This window comes from Pleurodeles waltl, chromosome 2_2 (assembly GCF_031143425.1).
Source record: "Pleurodeles waltl isolate 20211129_DDA chromosome 2_2, aPleWal1.hap1.20221129, whole genome shotgun sequence".
NCBI classification, from domain to species: Eukaryota; Metazoa; Chordata; class Amphibia; order Caudata; family Salamandridae; genus Pleurodeles; species Pleurodeles waltl.
Window position 1 is genome coordinate 231095103 of NC_090439.1, and position 19529 is coordinate 231114631.

Sequence of the window (19529 nt, forward strand, 5' to 3'; positions counted from 1 at the left end):
TGGCATCCAGGTAAGTCCCTTGTAACTGGTACCCCTGGTACCAAGGGCCCTGATGCCAGGGAAGGTCTCTAAGGGCTGCAGCATATCTTATGCCACCCTGGGGACCCCTCACTCAGCACAGACACACTGCTTGCCAGCTTGTGTGTGCTGATAGGAACAAAACGAGTAAGTCGACATGGCACTCCCCTCAGGGTGCCATGCCAACCTCACACTGCCTATGCAGTATAGATAAGTCACCCCTCTAGTAGGCCTTACAGCCCTAAGGTAGGGTGCACTATACCATAGGTGAGGGCACCAGTGCATGAGCACTATGCCCCTACAGTGTCTAAGCAAAACCTTAGACATTGTAAGTGCAGGGTAGCCATAAGAGTATATGGTCTGGGAGTCTGTCAAAAACGAACTCCACAGCTCCATAATGGCTACACTGAATACTGGGAAGTTTAGTATCAAACTTCTCAGAATAATAAACCCATACTGATGCCAGTGTTGGATTTATTAAAAAATGCACACAGAGAGCATCTTAGAGATGCCCCCTGTATTTTACCCAATTGTTCAGTGCAGGACTGACTGGTCTGTGCCAGCCTGCTGCTGAGAGACAAGTTTCTGACCTCATGCGGTGAGAGCCTTTGTGCCCTCTGAGGACAGAAACAAAGCCTGCTCTGGGTGGAGGTGCTTCACACCTCCCCCCTGCAGTAACTGTAACACCTAGCAGTGAGCTTCAAAGGCTCAAGCTTCGTGTTACAATGCCCCAGGGCACTCCAGCTAATGGAGATGCCCGCCCCCTGGACACAGCCCCCACTTTTGGCGGCAAGTCCAGGAGGAGATAATGAGAATAACAAGGAGGAGTCACTGGCCAGTCAGGACAGCCCCTAAGGTGTCCTGAGCTGAGGTGACTCTAGCTTTTAGAAATCCTCCATCTTGCAGATGGAGGATTCCCCCAATAGGGATAGGAATGTGACCCTCTCCCCTTGGGAGGAGGCACAAAGAGGGTGTACCCACCCTCAGGGCTAGTAGCCATTGGCTACTAACCCCCCAGACCTAAACACGCCCTTAAATGTAGTATTTAAGGGCTCCCCTGAACCTAAGAATTTAGATTCCTGAAACTACAAGAAGAAGAGGACTGATGAGCTGAAAGACCCCTGCAGAAGAAGAAAAGAAGACACCAACTGCTTTGGCCCCAGACTTACCGGCCTGTTTCCTGCCTTCCAAAGAAACCTGCTCCAGCGATGCTTTCCAAAGGACCAGCGACCTCTGAATCCTCAGAGGACTGCCCTGCTTCAAGAAAGACAAGAAACTCCCGAGGACAGCGGCCCTGCGCCAAAAAGACTGCAACTTTGTTTCAGCGGAGCAGATTTAAAGACCCCTGCAAATCCCCGCAAGAAGCGTGAGACTTGCAACACTGCACCGGCGACCCCGACTCGACTGGTGGAGAACCAACACCTCAGGGAGGACCCTCCGGTGACTCCAAGACCGTGAGTAACCAAAGTTGTCCCCCCTGAACCCCCACAGCGACGCCTGCAGAGGGAATCCCGAGGCTCCCCCTGACCGCGACTGCCTGAACTCTAATTTCCTAACGGCTCGAAAAGACCCTGCACCCGCAGCCCCCAGCACCTGAAGGATCGGAACTCCAGTGCAGGAGTGACCCCCAGGAGGCCCTCTCCCTTGCCCAGGTGGTGGCTACCCCGAGGAGCCCCCCCCTTGCCTGCCTGCACCGCTGAAGAGACCCCTTGGTCTCTCATTGAAAACCATTGAAAACCCGACGCGTGTTTGCACACTGCACCCGGCCGCCCCCGCGCTGCTGAGGGTGTACTTTTTGTGCTGACTTGTGTCCCACCCCGGTGCCCTACAAAACCCCCCTGGGCTGCCCTCCGAAGACGCGGGTACTTACCTGCTGGCAGACCGGAACCGGGGCACCCCCTTCTCGCCATTGAAGCCTATGCGTTTTGGGCACCACTTTGAACTCTGCACCTGACCGGCCCTGAGCTGCTGGTGTGGTAACTTTGGGGTTGCTCTGAACCCCCAACGGTGGGCTACCTTGGACCCAAATCTGAAACTTGTAGGTGATTTACTTACCTGCTAAAACTAACAATACTTTACCTCCCCCAGGAACTGTGAAAATTGCACTGTGTCCACTTTTAAAACAGCTATTTGTGTTTTATGTGAAAAGTATATATGCTACTGTAATTATTCAAAGTTCCTAAAGTACTTACCTGCAATACCTTTCAAATGAGATATTACATGTAGAATTTGAACCTGTGGTTCTTAAAATAAACTAAGAAAATATATTTTTCTATAACAAAACCTATTGGCCTGGATTTGTCTCTGAGTGTGTGTTCCTCATTTATTGCCTGTGTGTATGTACAACAAATGCTTAACACTACTCCTTTGATAAGCCTACTGCTCGACCACACTACCACAAAATAGAGCATTAGTATTATCTCTTTTTGCCACTATCTTACCTCTAAGGGGAACCCTTGGACTCTGTGCATACTATTCCTTACTTTGAAATAGTGCATACAGATCCAACTTCCTACATTGGTGGATCAGCGGTGGGGTACAAGACTTTGCATTTGCTGGACTACTCAGCCAATACCTGATCACACGACAAATTCCCAAAATTGTCATTAGAAATAGATTTTTGCAATTTGAACTATTTTTCTAAATTCTTAAAAGTCCTGCTAGGGCCTTGTGTTAGATCCTGTTTAGCATTTCTTTTAGAGTTTAAAAGTTTGTGAAAGTTTGAATTAGAACCTAGAACTAGTTTTAGATTCTTAACAAGTATTCCAACTTGTAGAAGCATAATGTCTAGTACAGAGATGAATGTGGTGGAACTCGACACTACCCCTTACCTCCATCTTAAGATGAGGGAGCTAAGGTCACTCTGTAAAATAAAGAAAATAACAATGGGCCCCAGACCTTCCAAACTACAGCTCCAGGAGCTTTTGGCAGAGTTTGAAAGAGCCAACCCCTCTGAGGATGGCAACACAGAGGATGAAGATAGTGACTTGGAGGGCAATTCCCCCCCCTCCAGTCCTACTTAGGGAGAACAGGGCTGCTCAAGCCCTGACTCCAAACATAATAGTCAGAGATGCTGTTTCCCTCACAGGAGAGACCAACATCTCTGAAATCACTGAGGATAACTCCAGTGAAGAGGACATCCAATTAGCCAAGATGGCCAAGAGATTGGCTCTGGAAAGACAGATCCTAACCATAGAAAGGGAAAGAAAACAGATGGGCCTAGTACCCATCAATGGTGGCAGAAACATAAATAAGGTCAGAGATTCTCCTGACATGTTGAAAATCCCTAAAGGGATTGTAACTAAATATGAAGATGGTGATGACATCACCAAATGGTTCACAGCTTTTGAGAGGGCTTGTGTAACCAGAAAAGTAAGCAAATCTCACTGGGGTGCTCTCCTTTGGGAAATGTTCACTGGAAAGTGTAGGGATAGACTCCTCACACTCTCTGGAAACGATGCAGAATCTTATGAACTCATGAAGGGAACCCTGATTAAGGGCTTTGGATTCTCCACTGAGGAGTATAGAATTAGATTCAGGGGGGCTCAAAAATCCTCGAGCCAGACCTGGGTTGATTTTGTTGACTACTCAGTGAAAACACTGGATGGTTGGGTAACTGGAAATGAAGTGCATGACTATGTTGGGCTTTATAATTTGTTTATGAAAGAACACATTTTAAGTAACTGCTTCAATGAAAAGTTGCATCAGTATCTGGTAGACCTAGGACCAATTTCTCCCCAAGAATTGGGAAAGAAGGCGGACCATTGGGTCAAGACTAGGGTAACCAAAACTTCCACTGGGGGTGACCAAAAGAAAGGGGTTACAAAACCTCCTCAGGAGAAAGTGGATGACACTAGAAACAAAGAAAAAGAGTCCTCTGTAGGCCCCCAAAAACCAGACCAGGTGGGTGGGCCCAGAGACACAACCCAAAACAAAGGTGGGTACCAGGGTAAGAACTGGGATGCCACTAAGGCATGGTGCCATAACTGTAGACAGACAGGGCACCACACCAAGGACACTTCTTGTCCCAAAAACAAACCCCCTAGCAAAATCTCAGGGGTAACCAGTGTAGCCATTGGGGATGACTCCTCATATGAGGAGGTCTTCATAGCCTTCAACTGGAAAAAGGGCCCAACAGGTGAGTTGGAGATTCCAGAGGGAAGTAGACACTTCTACCACCTACTGGTGAATGGAATCCCAGCCACTGCCCTGAGAGACACTTGTGCCAGTCACACTATTGTGCATGACAGGCTGGTGTTCTCAAACCAGTACATCCCAGGTGAGATGGCCAGAGTAAGAGTTAGCCCAGACCGGGTCACTGATAGGCCTGTGGCTTTTGTGCCCATAGAAGTGGGTGGGACTTTTAGCTGGAGAAGGGTGGTAGTCAGTACAGACCTCCCCCTTGATTGTCTCCTTGGAAATGACTACCCAGAGGTTAGTCAGAGCCCAGGAGAGGAACTGGTCCAGTGCCAGTCCTCTCTCCCAAGGATTCTGGAGGTCCTGCCCCTGCAGTAACTGCAAGCAGGCCCCAGAAGAAAAATAAAAGAAAACAGTGTAGGAAGGGTGGACAACCTTTAGCCAGGGTTCCAGCAAGCCAAGGAGATTCTGCTCCAGTAGGGGAGAACTCCAAAAGTGGCTCTGATAAAGTCCAACCTGACCCACAAGAAGTCCTGGCTAGTCAGGCAACTGTTAAGCCTGAGTGGGTGGCTCCTCAGCTAACAGAAGAAAGAGTGGAAGAAGGGTGTTTACTACAAGATGTGGTAACCCCCCACTCTAATCCAGCAGACAGGCACCCTGCACCCAAAGAAGCCTGTAACTTAGCCCCTTCCCTTGTAGGTGAAGAGCTAAAGGTGTGGTTCTTGGCACTGACAGCTGACAGTGGCCTCTGCTGGGTGTTAGCCTTTATGGCTGCACTATCCTTGGCATGGTGGTCAGACCCCATGCCAAATAGCAAGTTAGGCCCCCTGACCCTGTTGGTCATGGTGGGGTTACTCCAGCTCTGGGTAACCTCTTTGGGTAAGCTAGGGGTGACCCTGGCTAAGATAAGATTAGCAGAGGTGGATACCTCTAACCCAAAAATAGAGAGAATGGGTGAAGACATTAAAAGCACAGACAAGAGGCAGTTCAGATTAGGTCCTATCACTGTGGAAGTGGGTCAATTCCCCAGAGGGAATGACCTGGACAGGAGGATGTAAGGCAGAGTAGGCCCTGCAACAAACCAACCTATTTCCTCTACTCTTCCTCGCCTGACAGACTAGGAAGACTCTCCTAGCTTTGGCTGAGTCTCCTGGCCTGTGGGCTGGGGGGGGCTTGTGTAAAGAAATGGCTCCCTGTTGCAGTTACCCCCCACTTTTTGCCTGATACTGATGCTGACTTGACTGAGAAGTGTGCTGGGACCCTGCTAACCAGGCCCCAGCACCAGTGTTCTTTCACCTAAAATGTACTTTTGATTCCACAATTGGCACACCCTGGCATCCAGGTAAGTCCCTTGTAACTGGTACCCCTGGTACCAAGGGCCCTGATGCCAGGGAAGGTCTCTAAGGGCTGCAGCATATCTTATGCCACCCTGGGGACCCCTCACTCAGCACAGACACACTGCTTGCCAGCTTGTGTGTGCTGATGGGAACAAAACGAGTAAGTCGACATGGCACTCCCCTCAGGGTGCCATGCCAACCTCACACTGCCTATGCAGTATAGATAAGTCACCCCTCTAGTAGGCCTTACAGCCCTATGGCAGGGTGCACTATACCATAGGTGAGGGCACCAGTGCATGAGCCCTATGCCCCTACAGTGTCTAAGCAAAACCTTAGACATTGTAAGTGCAGGGTAGCCATAAGAGTATATGGTCTGGGAGTCTGTCAAAAACGAACTCCACAGCTCCATAATGGCTACACTGAATACTGGGAAGTTTAGTATCAAACTTCTCAGAATAATAAACCCACACTGATGCCAGTGTTGGATTTATTAAAAAATGCACACACAGAGCATCTTAGAGATGCCCCCTGTATTTTACCCAATTGTTCAGTGCAGGACTGACTGGTCTGTGCCAGCCTGCTGCTGAGAGACGAGTTTCTGACCTCATGCGGTGAGAGCCTTTGTGCCCTCTGAGGACAGAAACAAAGCCTGCTCTGGGTGGAGGTGCTTCACACCTCCCCCCTGCAGGAACTGTAACACCTAGCAGTGAGCTTCAAAGGCTCAAGCTTCGTGTTACAATGCCCCAGGGCACTCCAGCTAGTGGAGATGCCCGCCCCCTGGACACAGCCCCCACTTTTGGCGGCAAGTCCAGGAGGAGATAATGAGAATAACAAGGAGGAGTCACTGGCCAGTCAGGACAGCCCCTAAGGTGTCCTGAGCTGAGGTTACTCTAACTTTTAGAAATCCTCCATCTTGCAGATGGAGGATTCCCCCAATAGGGATAGGAATGTGACCCCCTCCCCTTGGGAAGAGGCACAAAGAGGGTGTACCCACCCTCAGGGCTAGTAGCCATTGGCTACTAACCCCCCAGACCTAAACACGCCCTTAAATTTAGTATTTAAGGGCTCCCCTGAACCTAAGAATTTAGATTCCTGAAACTACAAGAAGAAGAGGACTGCTGAGCTGAAAGACCCCTGCAGAAGAAGAAAAGAAGACACCAACTGCTTTGGCCCCAGACTTACCGGCCTGTCTCCTGCCTTCCAAAGAAACCTGCTCCAGCGACACTTTCCAAAGGACCAGCGACCTCTGAATCCTCAGAGGACTGCCCTGCTTCAAGAAAGACAAGAAACTCCCGAGGACAGCGGCCCTGCTCCGAAAAGACTGCAACTTTGTTTCAGCGGAGCAGATTTAAAGACCCCTGCAAATCCCCGCAAGAAGCGTGAGACTTGCAACACTGCACCCAGCGACCCCGACTCGACTGGTGGAGAACCAACACCTCAGGGAGGACCTCCGGCGACTCCAAGACCGTGAGTAACCAAAGTTGTCCCCCCTGAGCCCCCACAGCGACACCTGCAGAGGGAATCCCGAGGCTCCCCCTGACCGCGACTGCCTGAACTCTAATTTCCCGACGGCTGGATAAGACCCTGCACCCGCAGCCCCCAGCACCTGAAGGATCGGAACTCCAGTGCAGGAGTGACCCCCAGGAGGCCCTCTCCCTTGCCCAGGTGGTGGCTACCCCGAGGAGCCCCCCCCCTTGCCTGCCTGCACCGCTGAAGAGACCCCTTGGTCTCTCATTGAAAACCATTGAAAACCCGACGCGTGTTTGCACACTGCACCCGGCCGCCCCCGCGCTGCTGAGGGTGTACTTTTTGTGCTGACTTGTGCCCCCGGTGCCCTACAAAACCCCCCTGGTCTGCCCTCCGAAGACGCGGGTACTTAACTGCTGGCAGACCGGAACCGGGGCACCCCCTTCTCTCCATTGAAGCCTATGCGTTTTGGGCACCACTTTGAACTCTGCACCTGACCGGCCCTGAGCTGCTGGTGTGGTAACTTTGGGGTTGCTCTGAACCCCCAACGGTGGGCTACCTTGGACCCAAATCTGAAACTTGTAGGTGATTTACTTACCTGCTAAAACTAACAATACTTTACCTCCCCCAGGAACTGTGAAAAGTGCACTGTGTCCACTTTTAAAACAGCTATTTGTGTTTTATGTGAAAAGTATATATGCTACTGTAATTATTCAAAGTTCCTAAAGTACTTACCTGCAATACCTTTCAATTGAGATATTACATGTAGAATTTGAACCTGTGGTTCTTAAAATAAACTAAGAAAATATATTTTTCTATAACAAAACCTATTGGCCTGGATTTGTCTCTGAGTGTGTGTTCCTCATTTATTGCCTGTGTGTATGTACAACAAATGCTTAGCACTACTCCTTTGATAAGCCTACTGCTCGACCACAATACCACAAAATAGAGCATTAGTATTATCTCTTTTTGCCACTATCTTACCTCTAGGGGGAACCCTTGGACTCTGTGCATACTATTCCTTACTTTGAAATAGTGCATACAGAGCCAACTTCCTACAAACATCATCAATTTTCAATCAGATTTTGAAAAAGAACCTGGAGTCATTGGTAGTGCCTTATCAATCGACATTAGTGCAGTACATTGATGATTTGTTGATTGCATCAATGACAAAGGAAGGTTGTAGAGAGGATGCAATTGCATTGTTGAACTTTTTGGGAGACAATGGTCATATGGTATCTCCTCCTAAACTGTAGTACTGTCAGCATGAGGTGAAATATTTGGGACTTTCGTTTGAGAAAGGGTCTAGGAGAGTTTCAAGAGAAAGAGTGGCGGCAATAATAAAAATGAAAGTACAGAGTTCACAGAAAGAATTAAGGATGTTTCTGGGCATGGTAGGATATTGTCATCAGTGGATTCCACATTTTTCAGCTATTTCTAATCCACTGCAAAGATTGACACATAAGGAAGTTTCAGATCCCATAATGATGGATGAGGAATGCATGAGAGCATTTACTAAACTGAGAGAGAGCTTGTGTCAAGCTCCTGCTTTAGGTATTCAAAGGTATTCAAATTTCAAATGAGACACAAGCGAGAATCAATTTATAGCATTGTGGGAGACATTTTTGGGGCTATAATTCCTTCAGTGGGAGTAGGGATTTTTTTTATAGTTCTTCCTAATACACTGGTGTGGTTATTGTTTGAGGTTTAATATCATTGATTATGCTGATTATTGTTGATGCTTACATTGCTCATTGATGTCATCTCCTCAAACCTATGTTGCTTCGGTCCATTGACTTCTAGTGCAGAATCCACTATACCGTATAGATAATAGCTAGGATTCTATGGCGTTTTAGTACCCGCACGGCCCTACACAATAGAAACAATAAATTCAGGAGAAGTGTAAGCCTATGACCCAATCATTCTAAAGTAAGTTCATGTAAAATAATCAAAGGCTGAGAGTAAATGTATCATAAGTGAATATTGAAAAAGAAGCTTTCCCACAATGCTTTAGAGCTTCTTGTGTGTTATACATCTTGGGAGCAAATTCTTAAATGCCATCTAAATTGTTGACTCCTCTCCAGGAGAGGATCAGTGAGGCAGATTATATGAGAAGAGAAAGGTTTCAACATGAAACTGAAAGTACAAAGCAGTTGATATCAGCTCCAAGTCGCTATCACTTCTCCTTGATCCCTCTATCCTTCCATCCTAGGGATGAGTAAGATCTACCCTAAACACAATGGTCATCTTCCCTCCCCCCTCTTCAGTTTGTGTAGTGACATCTGTCACCTTGTGTTCCCTGGTCAGAATTATTCAATTGAACATGTATCCTGTTACTGTATATTTTACCCAGAATATTCCACCCTTGCGCATTTATTTTGTAAAGTAATTTGACAGTATTATATGATTTGAGGTGTTGCTGTTTCCTTGTTTTCGGGTGTACCACAGACTTGGTAGTTGAAGCCTCCTCATAATATAACTTGAGCGCAAATTTTAGAAAGCATTGAGACAAATTCCTACCACAACTCACAAACTCTTTAAATGGCTTTATTGCTGCAGAGAAATGGTACACTGGAGTGAGATTGAGCGCGTTGCTGCTTACATCTACTTGGAACATAAGGACAGGTTTTTATAGAAGTGATTTGGTGTTACTCAAAACACTTTTTATTGGTGCCATTAACCCCTTCGCTGCCAGGCCTTTTTGCCCTCAGGTGCAAAGCCTTTCTTGGCTGTTAGGGGGAGTTCGCTCTTAGGCCCTCATAACTTTTGGTCCACCTAAGCTACCACGCTAAATTTGTGTCCTTTTTTTCTAACATCCTAGGGATTCTAGAGGTACCCATACTTTGTGGGTTCCCCTGAAGGAGACCAAGATTTTAGCCAAAACACAGCAATTATTATTTTTTAATGGGGAAAAGGGCTTCAGAAGAAGGCATGTGGTTTTTCCCAGCAAATGGCATCAACAAAGGGTTTGCGGTGCTAAAATCACCATCTTCCCAGGTTTCAGGAACAGGCAGACTTGAATCATAAAACCACATTTCTCAACACGATTTCAGCATTTTACTGGACAGACCCCATTTTTACTATTTTTTGTGCTTTCAGCCTCCTTCCAGTTAGTGACAGAAGTGGGTGTCAAACCAGTGCTGGATCCCGCACAGCTAAACATTTCTGAAAAGTAAACAAAATTCTGAATTCAGCAAGGGGTAATTTGTGTAGATCCTAGAAGGGTTTCCTACAGAAAAGAACACCTAAAATAAAAAAATATTGAATTGAGGTAAAAAAAAACAGCTATTTTTCTCCATGTTTTACTCTGTAACTTTTTCCTGCTGTGTCAGATTTTGTAAGGCAATATACCGTTATGTCTGCTGGACTCTTCTAGTTGCAGGGATATATAGGGCTTGTAGGTTCACCAAGAACCCTAGGTATCCAGAGCCAATAAATGAGCTGCACCTGGCAATGGGTTTTCATTCTACAGTATACCGGGTATACAACAATTCATTTGCTGAAATATAAAGAGTGATAAATAGATATCAAGAAAACCTTTGTATTTCCAAAATGGGCAGAGGATAAGGTGTTGAGAAGCAGTGAGTATTTGCACATCTATGAATACTAGCATGTGAATTACAGGGCATTTCTCAAATAGATGCCTTTTTTACACACTGTCTTACATTTGGAAGGAAAAAATTTAGAAAAAAACAAGGGGCAGTAACACTTGTTTTGCTATTCTGTGTTACCCCAAGTCCCCCGATACTAAATGGTACTTCACTTGCGTGGGTAGGCCTAATGCTCACGACAGGAAATGCAACATGGACACATCACATTTTTACATTGAAATCTGAAATGTTTTTTACAAAGTGCCTAGGTGTAGATTTTGGCCTCTAGCTCAGCCGGCACCTAGGGAAACCTACCAAACCTGCACATTTTTTAAAACTAGACACCTAGCAGAATCCAAGAAGGGGTGACTTGTGGGGCTGTGACCAGGTTCTGTTACCCTAAGCCGTTTGAAAACCTCAAAATTAAGTTAAAAAAAAACTTTTTCCTCACATTTTGGTGTCAGAAAGTTCTGGAATCTAAGAGGCACCACAAATTTCCTTCCGCCAAGCATTCCCCCAAGTCTCCTGATAAAAATGTACCTCACATGTATGTGTAGGCCTAGCGCCCGCAAAAGGAAATGCACCAAAACACATCACATTTTCCCAAAGAAAACAGAACTGTTCTTTGCAAAGTGCCTAGCTGTGGATTTTGGCCTCTAGCACAGCCGGCACCTAGGGAAACCTACCAAACCTGCACATTTTAAAAAACTAGACACTTAGGGGAATCCAAGATGGGGTGACTTGTGGGGCTCTCGCCAGGTTCTGTTACCCATAATCCTTTGCAAACCTCAAAATTTCACCAAAAACACTTTTTCTTCTCATTTCGGTGACAGAAAGTTCTGGCATCTGAGAGGAACCACAAATTTCCTTCCACCCAACATTCCCCCAAGTCTCTCGATAAACATGGTACCTCACTTGTGTTGGTAAGTCTAGTGCTCGCGACAGGAAATGCCCCAAAACACAGCGTGGACAAATCACATTTTCCCAAAGAAAACAGAGCTGTTTTTTGCAAAGTGCCTAGCTGTGGATTTTTGCTTCTAGCTCAGTTGGGACCTAGGGAAACCTAACAAACCTGTACATTTTTTTAAACTAGACACCTGGTGGAATCCAAGATGGGGTGACTTGCCACAAATTTCCTTCCACCCAGCGTTCCCCCCAATTTTCCCGATAAAAATGGTACGTCACTTGTGTGGGTAGGCCTAGTGCTCGTGACAGGAAATGCCCCAAAACACTATCTGGAGACATCAAAATTATCAAATACAAAACTACCTGTTTTTGTGGGGGGACACCTGTGTTTTTGGTCCTGGGCTCAACAGCCATCTAGGTAAACCTACATCCAGACATTTCTGAAAACTAGACACCCGAGGGAGTCCAGGGAAGTGTGACTTGCGTGGATTCCCCAAGGTTTTCTTACCCAGAATCCTCAGCAAACCTCAAATTGAGCTAAAAAATCAATTTGTTTCACCCCAATGGGACAAATCTCCTACCACCCAATGTTCCTCTCAGTCTCCCGGTAAAAATGATACCCCACTTGTATAGGTGGGCCAAGTGCCTGTGACAGGGAAGAGCCACAAACATGTTGAAATTGAGGGGGGAACCAAAGCGGGTCCAAAAGAGCAGTTTGAAAAAAAAAATTTTTAGGCTGACAAGTGCAGCAGAATTTTTATTGGTATAGATGAGACAATGTTGGGTGGTAGGCATTTTTATGGATTCCTGCAGATTCTGGAAGGTTCCATCACAAATATGTGGGAAAATGTGTGATTTCCAGCAAAGTTGGAGGTTTGCAGGGCATTGTGGGTAAGAAAATGGTGCGGGGTACATTTGAAGCCCACCACCCTGGAATCAACCAGATGTTTAGGTTTCAGATGTATCCAGGTCTTGTGGATGTTTCTACATGGCAGAGTCCCAAAGTCAAAAAAGTGCAGCCCTCACCATTCCAAGTGGAACGATTTTGAAAGTTACCAAGCTCTCATGGCCCAAATGTGAAACCAAAACCCAAAATAATCAAATGTCCTCTTGCTAGCCATGGGATAAGATGTTAGTATGCGGGGGAGTGCTGAAAGACTGTTACCCCCTTCAGTTGGGGTGGGGGCATACCCAGGCACATACTGGTTGGTAGCCACCACCAAACCATTTTTGTTATTTTTTTAAAATTCCCTTGCATCTAGTAGACTTTCTGTCCCCCAGGGTGTGGATCAGGGGTAATTGTCCCATCTGTCCACTGGTGGGCAGAACAAATTTGGCCCCATTTATTTGGGGTGGGGGTATGGCTATACCCCACCCTCTTATTTTGAAAAAAAAAATCTTCCCTGGTCTCTGGTGGGCTTTCTGTCCCTTTTGAGGGAAGATGGGCCTTCCAAAGGGGGCAGATATGTTAAATAGTAATGTGCCCCCATGGGGAGCGACCCTTACCCAAGGGGATGCTCCTCCAAACAAATCACACACATACACACACCCCAATCCCTAGTGTCTAGTGGTTTCTGCCCCCTTGGCCTAAATACAATTTGCCCCCAAGGGGAGCGACCCTTGCCTAAGGGTTCACTCCCCACACATAAAAACATAAAGTAAATAAAAAAATATATATCCCTGGTGTCTAAAGGTTTCTGCCCATGGGGGCAGATCGGCCTAGTTATATTAGGCCGATCTGCCTCCAGGTGGGGCCAGAAAAGGCCTAAAAATATTTTGCCCCCCCTCCCGGGGAGTGGCCCTTGCCCAAGGGGCCACTCCCCTTATGTGTAAGTATAAAAAAAAACAAATTCCCGGGTATCTAGTGGCTTCGGCTTACCCCCCCTCTCCTCGGGGACAGATTGGCCTAATTATATGAGGCCGATCTGCCCCAGGGGGGCCAGAAATGGGCTAAAAATAATTTGGCCCCTCGGGGAGCGACCCTTGCCTAAAGGGTCACTCCCCACATATATAAAAAAAAAAAAAAAAAAATGTATCCCTGGTGTCTAGGGGTTTTCTGCCACCCCGGAGGCAGATCGGCCTAATTATATTAGGCCAATCTGCCCCAAGGGGGACATAAATAGCCTAAAAATAATTTGTCCCCCACGGGGAATGACCCTTACCCAAGGAGCCACTCCCCTTATGCATAATTATAATTTAAAAAAAAAACCCTGGTGTCTAGTGGTTTCTGCCCCCAGAGGGGCAGAAATGGTCTAAAAGTGATTTGGCGTACTGGGGAGAGGCCCTTGCCCAAGGGGCCACTCCACTTATTTAACAACATAAAAAAAAAATCCCTGATGTCTAGTGGGCATTTCTGCTACCCGATTGCATCGCGATCGGGCAGCTGAAATGCTTGCTGAGACATGAAAGGAAAGGCCTTTCCTTTCCTTTGATGCCTCCACCGGCCCCCTCCTCCCGAGTGGAAGAGAAATGCCATGCATTTCTCTTCCTGCATTGCTCTGGAAGCATGCTTCCAGCGCAGTGGGAGGTGACTTCTGATGAGGTCAATGTGCGATTGTGTACTGACATCATCAGACGTCACTGGGGAGGGATCAGCGGGGGTCGGGGGTTGAAGAGGAAGCAATTCCCCTTCCAGCCCTGACCTGGGGGTTGGGGGGCAGCCCTCGAGGGCCAGTACAGGGGCGTAATGGTTACGTCAGTGGCGTACAAGGGGTTAAATGCCCTAAGTGGTCAATGGGGCAGTGTTTGGTGAATTGAACTAAACAGAACTTTCAAATTGCACCAATACCAGAAGTATTCCTTGGGTAGCTGTGGATTTCTTCAATCACAAAAGGCCATTCTGAAGCTAGCAAAGGAGACAGCACTTCAGTGCCCTCCTGACTACAGTGACTTTACTGTATTTTCATATATAGTGGGTGTTCATCTACAATAAGCCTCCACCACATCTTGCTTTTGTAAAATGAGGTAGCACCAAGAGAAGTTCGGAAACATAATAAAGATTTTTTGAAGGCATATATCGAGAAAAAATATTCTGAATCAGTTTAGGTCTGATACCTTTTACTGTTGTACTAATAAGGCAGAGTGCCTTGAAGCAAGTATGCCTTTGTACATGGAAACCCTGGATAACAAGTCTTGCCTCCATGATTCCCAGAGATGAACCTGTTTGGGTAGATGAACTGTATACCACCTTCAGTAGACCTATGTAGGAAATATGGTTATATGGTTGTAGATTATACAGGCTCCCACACATCAAAAGAAACAAACAGTAATATATTTTCCTATCTAGGAATACTCCAAGGCTTTCAAGTTGCTCTGCAAGGTAAAAAATGGCAGGCTTCAGTTAATGGTCTATGCCGAGAATTAATTACCATATACAGTATAATAATACAATAATTTTTCAGCATTTAGCTTAAGAAAAATTATGACATCTATTCTTGTTCTTTACTAAACATTGTTGAAAATGGCTCTCCAGCATAAATAATTTGCTAATATAGCTTAAAAAGCAGGTGTGTGTCATCAGTGTGAGATATTGAAAGACCAATTACCTGTGTCCACAGAGTGTGTGCGTGCTAGCAGCTTCTGCAATTAACCCTTCAGTAAATATGGTTCTAAACTCCTCCCTTGAGTTGGCTAAGTTTCCAAGTACCTTAAAACAAGCTAGAATTCTACCTCTTTTAAAGAAGCCTTCTGCATATCCGGAGACCCCATCAAAATATAGACCAAACCCTCTGCTCCCAGCTTTTAAAAAGATTCTGGAAAAACATGTCAATCTTCAACTTTCCAGTTATCTTAAATCTAACAAGCTGCTACACCCCAGACAGTCATGGTTTAGTCCCAAGTGCAGCACTGAGAGAGCACTCCTGGAGGATAGCGAATACATCAAAGGCACGCTTGACAATGGGGAAAAGGTGGTGCTGATAATGCTAGACCTATCAGCAGCTTATGACATGGTGCACCATGCCTGCCTCCTAGAGTACCTCCAGTCAGTGGGAATAATGGGTCAGGCCCTGAAATGGCTTACCTCTTTATTAGAGGGACGCAGCCAGCAGATTTGGATCCCACCTTACTCATCTGCATCTCAAGCTCTGTCAGTAGGGTTCCCCCAGGGTTCGGCGCCGAGCCCTACCATCTTTAACATATATCTCACCCCTATTGGTCTACTTGCAGAATCTCTGGGTGCCAAGTCATATCCTATTCTAATGGCACTCAACTTCTGTTTTCTTGTGATAAGGGAGTGAGCTCCTGACAAACCTGATATGAAATATGCAGTATTTCATTGGATGGCAAAACATCAGCTCTAGTGTAACTCAGAAAATACAGAAATTCCTATGTTCGGTGATTTCCCATCCAATTGCTGGCAATCCTTTTGGCCCAATAATGTTTCCCCTTCTGGCTCTCATGATGGTGATGTCAAGAACCTACGAGTGAAATTTGATAACCAGTTATCCTTCAAGCAACAAATTAAATCAGTGGTGGGCACGTGCTTTGGGATGCTGCACTCACTAAAAAAGGTTCTACATCTTCTGTGCTTCTCTGTCAAAAAGTCAGTCATCTACACTTGGTTGGACTACGGCAATACGCTTTGTCTGGGCTTGCCGGAGTATCTCCTGGAGAGATTATAGATGGTGCAAGATGCAGCAGCTCACCTTCTTCTCAAGCTACTGGTGAAACTGCATATTTCTCCATACCTGCATGAGTTGCTCTGGCTGCCGGTTAACAAAAGAATCATGTTCAAAGCATTGGTGCTGACACATGTGGCCCTCCGCCAATCTGAGACTGAATACCTAAGATCCAGAGTCAGCTTTCACTGCTCTTTACCCAACCTGAGATCAGCTAGTAAGTCACTCGCAGTGATTCCTACAGTGTAGAAGATAAGAATTAGTGGCAGATCGGCTGCCTTTCTGAGGGAGACAGCCTGGAATAAGCTCCCACTGGAACTATGGGCCGTGTCTTGTTAATCAGCTTTTAAGAAACAGTTGAAAACGTGGCTCTTCCACCAGTGTTAACTATCGGTGTTCCACTTGACCTGTCAACTTGTGTGCTGGGACACTCTATTTAGTGCTTGTGCACAAAATAAGTCTTTATTCCTCATCCTCAATTACTAATAATTATGTCCTGGGGGAGTTCTACATATAAATTGAAACAAGCTAAAGGCAACAAGACTATCTGGAGTATGACACATGTTTTCTCTTTTCTTTTTGATGAGATCAGAGGTAGACAAACTTTTGGATCCATCCTACCAAAAAAGCAAGAGACCAACTTACAGCAGAATCCTTGAGGCCGATCACTGCAAGATGATTGACCCGCATATTATGAGTGACCATAATGAAGACTGCTGAAAAGGTTAACATGAAGATTACTGTTGTGTTCCCTGTATTTGGGTCTGTCCTTAACGTGTCTAAGTTTGACATCCCTTCCTAAAACTGACCTGTGAAAAGTGTAATATATTACTGCTGTGGCCACCAGACCGAAAGTCTTTCTGTGAGTTTTGCCAAGTCAGGGAGCAAAGTGAAAGGTTTATACTACATTAGGCTCTTTTGTGTAGACTCTAGGCTCTAGATCCATGGCATTGTGTTTGGCTGTATGTTAGGCATGTCAGCTTACAAGGCTGGGATGCATTATTTTTTCTTCCACTTTTTTCGTGGAAAGATATGCAAGTCTGACTTGGTGTTCTAGGTATGTGATTTTTACCCTTGTTAGTGTATGTAAGCATTTTGAAGGAAACTGTTAAGTTTTATGGCCTGTTCTGTAGTCAGTACCATAAACACTTCAATAATTGTGACACGATTTAACCACTGTTCTGATGCAGACCTCATCCAATTTTAGACAGTTGAGGAAGAAACTTTAAAAACTTTAATAACCATGCTGACCCATTCACTCATATGAAAGAACTGTGAACAGCAACTGTGAACAACAACAGAAGACCTCACAACAACAACACAATACCACAACAGCACACACCTTTGCAATATTACAACACATTGCCACAAAAGCAATAAAATACAATGCAGTACATCAACATACCAGAGAAAATATCTATCAGTCAATCAATTGGTACTTGTAGAGCACGGCTTATCACCTGTGACGGTATCCAGGCACTGGATGCTGGACTGGTCAAACAGCCAGGTCTTGAATAACTTCCTGAAGTCCCCATGTGAGGGAGATGTTCTGAGGTGAAGGGGGATAGCGTTCCAGGGTTTGGCAGGGAGGAAGGAGAAGAAGTGTCCTCCGTTGTAGCCACAGTGGATTCACGGTGTGTGTGCCAGGGAAAGGGAGGCAGAGCAAAAGTTTCTGGATGGCTGGTGGGAGCTCAGGCAGTGGTTCATGTATACTGGTCCTTTGTCGTGGAGGGCTTTGCAGGTATGTGTCAGTAGTTTCAATTGCATCTTTTCTTTATGGTGAGCCAGTTGAGGTCTCTCAGGTGCTGGGTGGTGTGGGTCCTTTTGGGCAGATTGAGGATCAGTTTGGCCGCTGAGTTCTGTATCATTTTGAGCCTTCGCATGAGTTCTGTGGTGGTACCTGCGTATAGCATGTTGCCATAGTCCTGACAGCTGGTGATAAGGGCTTGCTTGACTGTTTTCCTGGTGCTTGTAGGGAACCACTTGAAGGTACTTTGGAACATGCAAGAGTGTGGAAGCAAGCTATGGAGACAGTGTTTATCTGTCGTTTCATGGTGAGTTTGCTGTCCATGATGTTTCCGATGTTACGAGCATGGTCTTTAGGTGTAGGGGTCGGTCCCAGTTCGGTGGGCCACCAGATGACATTCCAGAAGGTGGTATGGTTGCCAAAGATCAGCACTTTAGTACTGTCTTTGTTTAGCTTCAGGCAGTTGGCCTTCACCCAGGCTGCAAAGTTCTTTATGCAGTTGTGGAAGTTGGTCTTTGTTGTGGTGGAATCTTCTGAGAGGATGAGTTGGGTGTTGTTTAATAGGATATTATGTTGATGTTGTAGGGTAGGTTCTGACGATCTCAGCTACCGGTGTCATGTAGATGTTGAAGAGGGTGTGTAGGAAAGTACCATCTTGCCTGGCATGTTACCCCCATTTTTCACTGTATATATGTTGTTTTAGTTGTATGTGTCACTGGGACCCTGGTAACCCAGGGCCCCAGTGCTCATAAGTGTGCCTGAATGTGTTACCTGTGTAGTGACTAACTGTCTCACTGAGGCTCTGCTAATCAGAACCTCAGTGGTTATGCTCTCTCATTTCTTTCCAAATTGTCACTAACAGGCTAGTGACCATTTTTACCAATTTACATTGGCTTCCTGGAACACCCTTATATTTCCCTAGTATATGGTACTGAGGTACCCAGGGTATTGGGGTTCCAGGAGATCCCTATGGGCTGCAGCATTTCTTTTGCCACCCATAGGGAGCTCTGACAATTCTTACACAGGCCTGCAACTGCAGCCTGAGTGAAATAACATCCACGTTATTTCACAGCCATTTTACACTGCACTTAAGTAACTTATAAGTCACCTATATGTCTAACCTTTACCTGGTAAAGGTTAGGTGCAAAGTTACTTAGTGTGAGGGCACCCTGGCACTAGCCAAGGTGCCCCCACATTGTTCAGAGCCAATTCCCTGAACTTTGTGAGTTCGGGGACACCATTACACGCGTGCACTACATATAGGTCACTACCTATATGTAGCTTCACCATGGTAACTCCGAATATGGCCATGTAACATGTCTATGATCATGGAATTGCCCCCTCTATACCATCCTGGCATAGTTGGCACAATCCCATGATCCCAGTGGTCTGTAGCACAGACCCTGGTACTGCCAAACTGCCCTTCCTGGGGTTTCACTGCAGCTGCTGCTGCTGCCAACCCCTCAGACAGGTAGCTGCCCTCCTGGGGTCCAGCCAGGCCTGGCCCAGGATGGCAGAACAAAGAACTTCCTCTGAGAGAGGGTGTGACACCCTCTCCCTTTGGAAAATGGTGTGAAGGCAGGGGAGGAGTAGCCTCCCCCAGCCTCTGGAAATGCTTTGTTGGGCACAGAGGTGCCCAATTCTGCATAAGCCAGTCTACACCGGTTCAGGGACCCCTTAGCCCCTGCTCTGGCGCGAAACTGGACAA